Source organism: Schistocerca nitens, chromosome 3 (assembly GCF_023898315.1).
Source record: "Schistocerca nitens isolate TAMUIC-IGC-003100 chromosome 3, iqSchNite1.1, whole genome shotgun sequence".
Lineage (NCBI taxonomy): Eukaryota > Metazoa > Arthropoda > Insecta > Orthoptera > Acrididae > Schistocerca > Schistocerca nitens.
Genome location: NC_064616.1, coordinates 731,239,421 through 731,248,119, shown reverse-complemented (window position 1 = coordinate 731,248,119; position 8,699 = coordinate 731,239,421). Strand labels below are relative to the sequence as shown.

At 48.1% G+C, this 8,699-nt stretch overlaps 1 pseudogene; it reads right to left on the bottom strand.

Moving 5' to 3' along the window:
• Positions 1-363: 363 nt before the first annotated feature.
• LOC126250032 (5S ribosomal RNA) lies at positions 364-481 on the bottom strand (annotated as a pseudogene).
• Positions 482-8,699: the final 8,218 nt, after the last annotated feature.

The window sequence follows — 8,699 nt, the reverse complement described above, 5'->3', positions numbered from 1 at the left end:
CACTCTGCTTGATACGACAACATCTCGCAGCTCGCCTTCAGCTCTGCCAACTGGCAACTTCGTCACTGGTGAAACGTTTTATTCACAGACTTCCTCTGACGCAAGGCGATGGTCGTGTTCGTGACTGGAGAAGTCGTGGTCAGCGGTACCTGCCAAATATAGCACTCCGCCTTCAGGCCACAAGTGGCCCATCGGGACCATCTAACCGCCGTGTCATCCTCAGTGATGGATGCGGATAGGAGGGGCGTGTGGTCAGCACACCGCTCTCCCGGTCGTTATGATGCTTTTCTTTGACCGGAGCCGCTACTGTTCGGTCGAGTAGCTCCTCAATTGGCATCACGAGGCTGGGTGAACCCCGAAAAATGGCAACAGCGCATGGCAGCCCGGATGGTCACCCATCCAAGTGCCGGCCACGCCCGACAGCGCTTAACTTCGGTGATCTCAAGGGAACCGGTGTATCCACTGCGGCAAGGCCGTTGCCACCTGCCAAACGAAGTGCAGGAAATCGACAGATTCGGCTAAGGTTCTGTGATGATGTGGGGAGGCATCAATATTGAGGGTCTTAGGGATCTTGTCTTTGTCCGTGGTTGCCTTACAGCCAGGCAGTTCTTCGAACAGACCTGTTGGATCACATTGGGTCTGCTGCATAGATTGGTTGCCTTGAATTCCTTCTCATGCGTGATAATGGCAGAAACCATGTGGCGACCTTCCTCAGGGATGCCTTGCGAAGCCTGAACATTGAAGTAATGGAATGGCAAGCGGTGAGTCCAGACGTAAGCCCCAACGAGGATATGTGGGACATGCTTAAGAGACTTGTTCGTAGTGACACTGTTCTACCACAGACTCCTAAAGAGCTCTCGAGGGATCTCATTAAAGAACGGGAACGGATACCACAGTGTGACCTGCGTAGACTTACACGGAGCGTGACACGTAGATGTCAGGCGGTGATAAGCCCTCACGGAGGACATACAACTTATTGAAGCTCTCTTATGTGTCCATTGAAGAGCACCCAGGATGACGGGATGAATAATTGTTCAAAAATGGTTCAAATGGCTCTGAGCACTATGGGACTTAACATCTGAGGTCATCAGTCCCCTACAATTTTGAACTACTTAATCCTAACTAACCAAGTACATCACACATATCCATGCCCGAGGCTGGATTCGAACCTACGACCGCAGCGGTCGCGAGGCTCCAGATTGAAGTGCCTAGAACCGCTCGGCCACTGCGGCCGAATGGAAAAACTAGTAGTAGCCGACCTCGGGGAAGATCAGTTTGGATTCCGTAGAAATACTGGAACACGTGAGGCAATACTGACCTTACGACTTATCTTAGAAGAAAGATTAAGGAAAGGCAAACCTACGTTTCTAGCATTTGTAGACTTAGAGAAAGCTTTTGACAATGTTGACTGGAATACTCTCTTTCAAATTCTGAAGGTGGCAGGGGTAAAATACAGGGAGCGAAAGGCTATTTACAATTTGTACAGAAACCAGATGGCAGTTATAAGAGTTGCGGCACATGAAAGGGAAACAGTGGTTGGGAAGGGAGTAAGACAGGGTTGTAGCCTCTCCCCGATGTTATTCAATTTGTATATTGAGCAAGCAGTAAAGGAAACAAAAGAAAAATTCGGAGTAGGTATTAAAATCCATGGAGAAGAAATAAAAACTTTGAGGTTCGCCGATGACATTGTAATTCTGTCAGAGACAGCAAAGGACTTGGAAGAGCAGTTGAACGGAATGGACAGTGTCTTCAAAGGAGGATATAAGATGAACATCAACAAAAGCAAAACGAGGATAATGGAATGTAGTCGAATTAAGTCGGGTGATGCTGAAGGAATTAGATTAGGAAATGAGGCACTTAAAGTAGTAAAGGAGTTTTGCTATTTGGGGAGCAAAATAACTGATGATGGTCGAAGTAGGGAGGATATAAAATGTAGACTGGCAATGGCAAGGAAAGCGTTTCTGAAGAAGAGAAATTTGTTAACATCAAGTATAGAGTTAAATGTCAGGACGTCGTTTCTGAAAGTATTTGTATGGAGTGTAGACATGTATGGAAGTGAAACATGGACGGTAAATAGTTTGGACAAGAAGAGAATAGAAGCTTCCGAAATGTGGTGCTACAGAAGAATGCTGAAGATTAGATGGGTAGATCACATAACTAATGAGGAAGTATTGAATAGGATTGGGGAGAAGAGAAGTTCGTGGCACAACTTGACCAGAAGAAGGGATCGGTTGGTAGGGCATGTTCTGAGGCATCAGGGGATCACCAATTTAGTATTGGAGGGCAGCGTGGAGGGTAAAAATCGTAGAGGGAGACCAAGAGATGAATACACTAAGCAGATTCAGAAGGATGTAGGTTGCAGTAGGTACTGGGAGATGAAGAAGCTTGCACAGGATAGAGTAGCATGGAGAGCTGCATCAAACCAGTCTCTGGACTGAAGACCACAACAACAACAAACCTAACTATCCAAGTACGTCACACACATCCATGCCCGAGGCTGGATTAGAACCTACGACCGCAGCGGTCGCGAGGTTCCAGACTTAAGTGCCTAGAACCGCTCGGCCACTGCGGCCGGGTGAATAGTTGTTACTATTTTGTTTTCGATACTTGTCGGACAGTCTTGTTATGTAAATGAACAGGAATGGTTCATATGGTTCAAATGGCTCTGAGCACTATGAGACTTAACATCTGTGGTCATGTCCCCTAGAAGGTAGAACTACTTAAACCTAACTAACCTAAGGACATCACACACATCCATGCCCGAGGCAGGATTCGAACCTGCGACCGTAGCGGTCACGCGGTTCCAGACTGACGCGCCTACAACCGCGCGGCCACACCGGCCGGCCGAACAAGAATGTAATGATGCTTCGTTGTGTACTTCTTTTATGGAAGGTAAAGCTATAATTTCGTAACGTATCCAGTCGTCAATTATCGATCAGTGGAGTATGACAGATGCCCAAAATCAATTTCCTCTAAATCTTCTGAGCAGCGTACATGCAAGGATTAATTCACGTCAGATAACTTCACAGGAAATATTAACAAATATTTACATATGAGCTAAACCAAAGAACATAGTGACACAGATATGACATTAAGCATAAGTAAACATAGAAGTTTCATGAAACAGGTATAGTCGATCTCAGACATAAGTGTTACAACGTGTACATATTGTTATTGTGAAATGCTATAGGGCCACACTTCTTAGTCGTCTCGGACATTACTTTATTCAAGATGTCCTTTGTCAAACACACGCAAACTGCTGAGCATCCAACATACAAGATTTAGAAGGTGATAGTTTCAAGAAAGCTTTTCATCTGCCGTCAGTCCTAATAATTTAAAATGATTAATTTCACTGTCTGTTTGAGCACTGTGGGAAAGCAAAATTTCGCTTTTACAAGAGTTCCGTGTCAGAAATTACACTGAAGCGCGAAAGAAACTGGTATAGGCAAGCGTACTCAAATACAGAGATACGTAAACAGTCAGAATACGGCCGTGCGTTCAGCAACGTCTATATAAGACAAGTGTCTGGCGCAGTCGAGATGGCAAGTTATCAATGGCAAGTTATCAAGATTTAAGTGAGTTTGAAATGTGTTATAGTCAGCGCACGAACGGTGGGACACAGCATCTCTGAGGTAGCCATGAAGTAGGGATTTTTCCGTACGATCATTTCAAGAGTATACAATGAATATCAGGAATCCGGTAAAACATCAAATCTCGGACGTCGCTGCGGCTGGAAAAAGATCCTTCAAGGACGAGGCCAACGACAACTGAAGAGAATCGTTCAACGTTACACAAGTGCAAGCCTTCCGCAAACGGCTGCAGATTTCAATGTTGGGCCATCAATAAGTGTCAGCGTGCGATCCATTCAACGGAACATCATCGATATGGGTTTCCGGAGCCGAAGGCCCACTCTTGTACCCTTGATGAGTGCACGACACAAAGCTTTACGCCTCGCCTGGGCCTGTCAACACCGACATTGGGCTGTTGATGACTTGAAACATGTTGCCTGATCGGACGAGTTTCATTTCAGATGGTATAGAGCGGATGGACATGTACGGGTATGGAGAGAACCTCATGAATCCATGGACCCTGTATGTCAGCAGGGGACTGTTGAAGCTGGCGGAGGCTGTGTAATGGTGTGGGGCGTGTGCAGTTGGAGTGATATGGGACACCTGATACGTCTACATACGATGATGATGATAATGATCATGATCATGATGATGTTTGGAGTGTAGGGCGCTCAACTGCGCGGTCATCAGCGCCCGTACAAATTTTTAATATTTTTTTTTTTTTTTGCAGCGACAGCAACTGAAATTGTTTATATAAGGATATACAGCCTACAGTTGCAGGTTAACTTTATCGTTTACCTAGGTTTCAACGTTATTAATAACGTCTCCTTCAGAACATAAATTATTATTTAATTGTTTGCCTAAAACAGGCCATGTCCTAAGTCAACTTCATAAAACTTTCAAAAATGGTTCAAATGGCTCTGAGCACTATGGGACTTAACATCTATGGTCATCAGTCCCCTAGAACTTAGAACTACTTAAACCTAACTAGCCTAAGGACAGCACGCAACACCCAGCCATCACGAGGCAGAGAAAATCCCTGACCCCGCCGGGAATCGAACCCGGGAACCCGGGAGGGGGAAGCGTGAACGCTACCGCACGACCACGAGATGCGGGCATAAAACTTTATGCATAACCATAAGGTTTTGTCACTTCTAATAAACCAACTGTGACAGTTGGCGGTCAGTCAACAGACGAGGTCGGCCTGTACGCTTTTGTGCTGTACGTGTCCCTTCACGTTTCCACTTGGCTATTACATCGGAAACAACGGACCTATGGATGTTTTTGAGTGTGGAAATTTCGCGTACAGGCGTATAACAAAAGTGACTCCCAATCACCTGGCCACGTTCAAACTCCTGAGTTCCGCGGAGCGCCTCATTCTGCTCTCTCACGATGTGTAATGACTACTGAGGTCGCTGAAATGGAGTTCCTGGCAGTAGATGGCAGCACAGTGCACCTAATATGAAAAACGTATGTTTCTGGTTGTGTCCAGATACTTTTGATCACATAGTGTAGCCATTATTCACACGCCAGTACTTGTAAAATGTCCAATGATTGTGAGATGATGATGTTTGGTTAGGGGACGCTCAACTACGCCGTCATCAGCGCCCAAACAAGTCCCAATTCTTTCACACTCCCGTTTCTTCGCAGTCCATTCTTGTCACTGTCACGAATGACGAGAATGATAATGAAATCATGTGGAAAATACAAACACCCAGTCAATGACTATGAGGACTATGCACTTCAGAGGTTGCGGTCTTGCCTCAACAACAGGTTATACAATACTGGCCATTAAAAGTGCTACACCACGAAGATGACGTGCTACAGACACGAAATTTAACCGACTGGAGGCCGGCCGGAGTGGCCGAGCGGTTCTAGGCGCTACAGTATGGAATCGCGGGACCGCTACGGTCGAGGGTTCGAATCCTGCCTCGGGCATGGACGTGTGTGGTGTTCTTAGGTTAGTTAGGTTTAAGTAGTTCTAAGTTCTAGGGGACTGATGACCTCAGCAGTTGAGTCCCATAGTGCTCAGAGCCATTTGAACCATTTTTTTTAACCGACTGGAAGAAGATGCTGTGATACGCAAATGATTAGCTTTTCAGAGCATTCACACAAAGCTGGCGCCGGTGGTTACACCTACAACGTATTGACATGAGGAACGTTTCAAACCGATGTCTCATACACAAATAGCAGTTGACCGGCGTTGCCTGGTGAATCGTTGTTGTGATGCATCGTGCAAGGAGGAGAAATGCGTACCATCACGTTTCCGACTTTGATAAAGGTTGGATTGTAGCCTATCGCGATTGCGGTTTATCGTATCGCGACATCGCTGCTCGCGTTGGTCGAGATCCAATGACTGTTAGCAGAATATGGAATCGGTTCAGGAGGGTAATACGGAACGCCGTGCTGGATCCCAACGGCCTCGTATAACTAGCAGTCGAGATGACAGGCATCTTATCGGCATGGCTGTAACGAATCGTGCAGCCACGTCTCGATCCCTGAGTCAACAGATGGGGACATTTGCAAGACAACAACCAAGTTCTCGAACAGTTCGACGACGTTTGCAACAGCATGGACTATCAGCTCGGAGACCATGGCTGCGGTTACCCTTGACGCTGCATCACAGACAGGAGCGCCTGCGACGGTGTGCTCAACGACGAACCTGGGTTCACGAATGGCAAAACGTCATTTTTCGGATGAATCCAGGTTCTGTTTACAGCATCATGATGGTCGCACCGCGGTGAACGCACATTGGAAGCATGTATTCGTCATCGCCATACTGGCGTATCACCCGGCGTGATGGTATGGGGTGCCTTGGTTACACGTCTCGGTCACCTCTTGTTCGCATTGACGGCACTTTGAACAGTGGACGTTACATTTCAGATGTGTTACGACCCGTGGCTCTACCCTTGATTCGATCCCTGCGAAACCCTACATTTCAGCAGGATAATGCACGACCGCATGTTGCAGGTCCTGTACGGGCCGTTCTGGATACAGAAAATGTTCGACTGCTACCCTGGCCAGCACATTCGCCAGATTTCTCACCAACTGAAAACGTCTGGTCAATGGTGGCCGAGCAACTGTCTCGTCACAATACACCAGCGACTACTTTTGATGAACTGTGGTATCTTGTTGAAACTGCATGGGCAGCTGTACCTGTACATCCCATCCAAGCTCTGTTGGACTTAATGCCCAGGCGTATCAAGGCCGTTATTACGGCCAGAGGTGGTTGTTCTGGGTACTGATTTCTCAGGATCTATGCACCCAAATTGCGTGAAAATGTAATCACTTGTCAGTTATTGTATAATATACACTCCTGGAAATGGAAAAAAGAACACATTGACACCGGTGTGTCAGACCCACCATACTTGCTCCGGACACTGCGAGAGGGCTGTACAAGCAATGATCATACGCACGGCACAGCGGACACACCAGGACCCGCGGTGTTGGCCGTCGAATGGCGCTAGCTGCGCAGCATTTGTGCACCGCCGCCGTCAGTGTCAGCCAGTTTGCCGTGGCATACGGAGCTCCATCGCAGTCTTTAACACTGGTAGCATGCCGCGACAGCGTGGACGTGAACCGTATGTGCAGTTGACGGACTTTGAGCGAGGGCGTATAGTGGGCATGCGGGAGGCCGGGTGGACGTACCGCCGAATTGCTCAACACGTGGGGCGTGAGGTCTCCACAGTACATCTATGTTGTCGCCAGTGGTCGGCGGAAGGTGCACGTGCCCGTCGACCTGGGACCGGACCGCAGCGACGCACGGATGCACGCCAAGACCGTAGGATCCTACGCAGTGCCGTAGGGGACCGCACCGCCACTTCCCAGCAAATTAGGGACACTGTTGCTCCTGGGGTATCGGCGAGGACCATTCGCAACCGTCTCCATGAAGCTGGGCGACGGTCCCGCACACCGTTGGGCCGTCTTCCGCTCACGCCCCAACATCGTGCAGCCCGCCTCCAGTGGTGTCGCGACAGGCGTGAATGGAGGGACGAATGGAGACGTGTCGTCTTCAGAGATGAGAGTCGCTTCTGCCTTGGTGCCAATGATGGTCGTATGCGTGTTTGGCGCCGTGCAGGTGAGCGCCACAATCAGGACTGCATACGACCGAGGCACACAGGGCCAACACCCGGCATCATGGTGTGGGGAGCGATCTCCTACACTGGCCGTACACCACTGGTGATCGTCGAGGGGACACTGAATAGTGCACGGTACATCCAAACCGTCATCGAACCCATCGTTCTACCATTCCTAGACCGGCAAGGGAACTTGCTGTTCCAACAGGACAATGCACGTCCGCATGTATCCCGTGCCACCCAACGTGCTCTAGAAGGTGTAAGTCAACTACCCTGGCCAGCAAGATCTCCGGATCTGTCCCCCATTGAGCATGTTTGGGACTGGATGAAGCGTCGTCTCACGCGGTCTGCACGTCCAGCACGAACGCTGGTCCAACTGAGGTGCCAGGTGGAAATGGCATGGCAAGCCGGTCCACAGGACTACATCCAGTATCTCTACGATCGTCTCCATGGGAGAATAGCAGCCTGCATTGCTGCGAAAGGTGGATATACACTGTACTAGTGCCGACATTGTGCATGCTCTGTTGCCTGTGTCTATGTGCCTGTGGTTCTGTCAGTGTGATCATGTGATGTATGTGACCCCAGGAATGTGTCAATAAAGTTTCCCCTTCCTGGGACAATGAATTCACGGTGTTCTTATTTCAATTTCCAGGAGTGTATTTGTCCAATGAATACCCGTTTATTATCCGCATTTCTTCTTGGTGTAGCAATTTTAATGGCCAGTAGTGTACTACCATGTCACGGAATATGTTTTGCGCAAACGAATCTTCCCGGCCACTGCATATCCAGCCGAATTTTAAACATTCTGTGGAAACATATTTCAGTGCTCACACAGAATCCCTGCATGGCACTGTCTCATTGTACGGCTCTTCCTGCTTTCGCAGAAGAAGACTTTTTAGCTGTACGGATTGTAGGTCAGAAGCTGATAAAAGACAAGTTGTTAAATATTTAAGAACCAATTCCGGCAGCGTCGAAAAAAACGTACCCAGCACACAGAGAAAAAAATACAATAGGCTTTTTAATATTTTGGCGTACATGACATAATACCTTGACT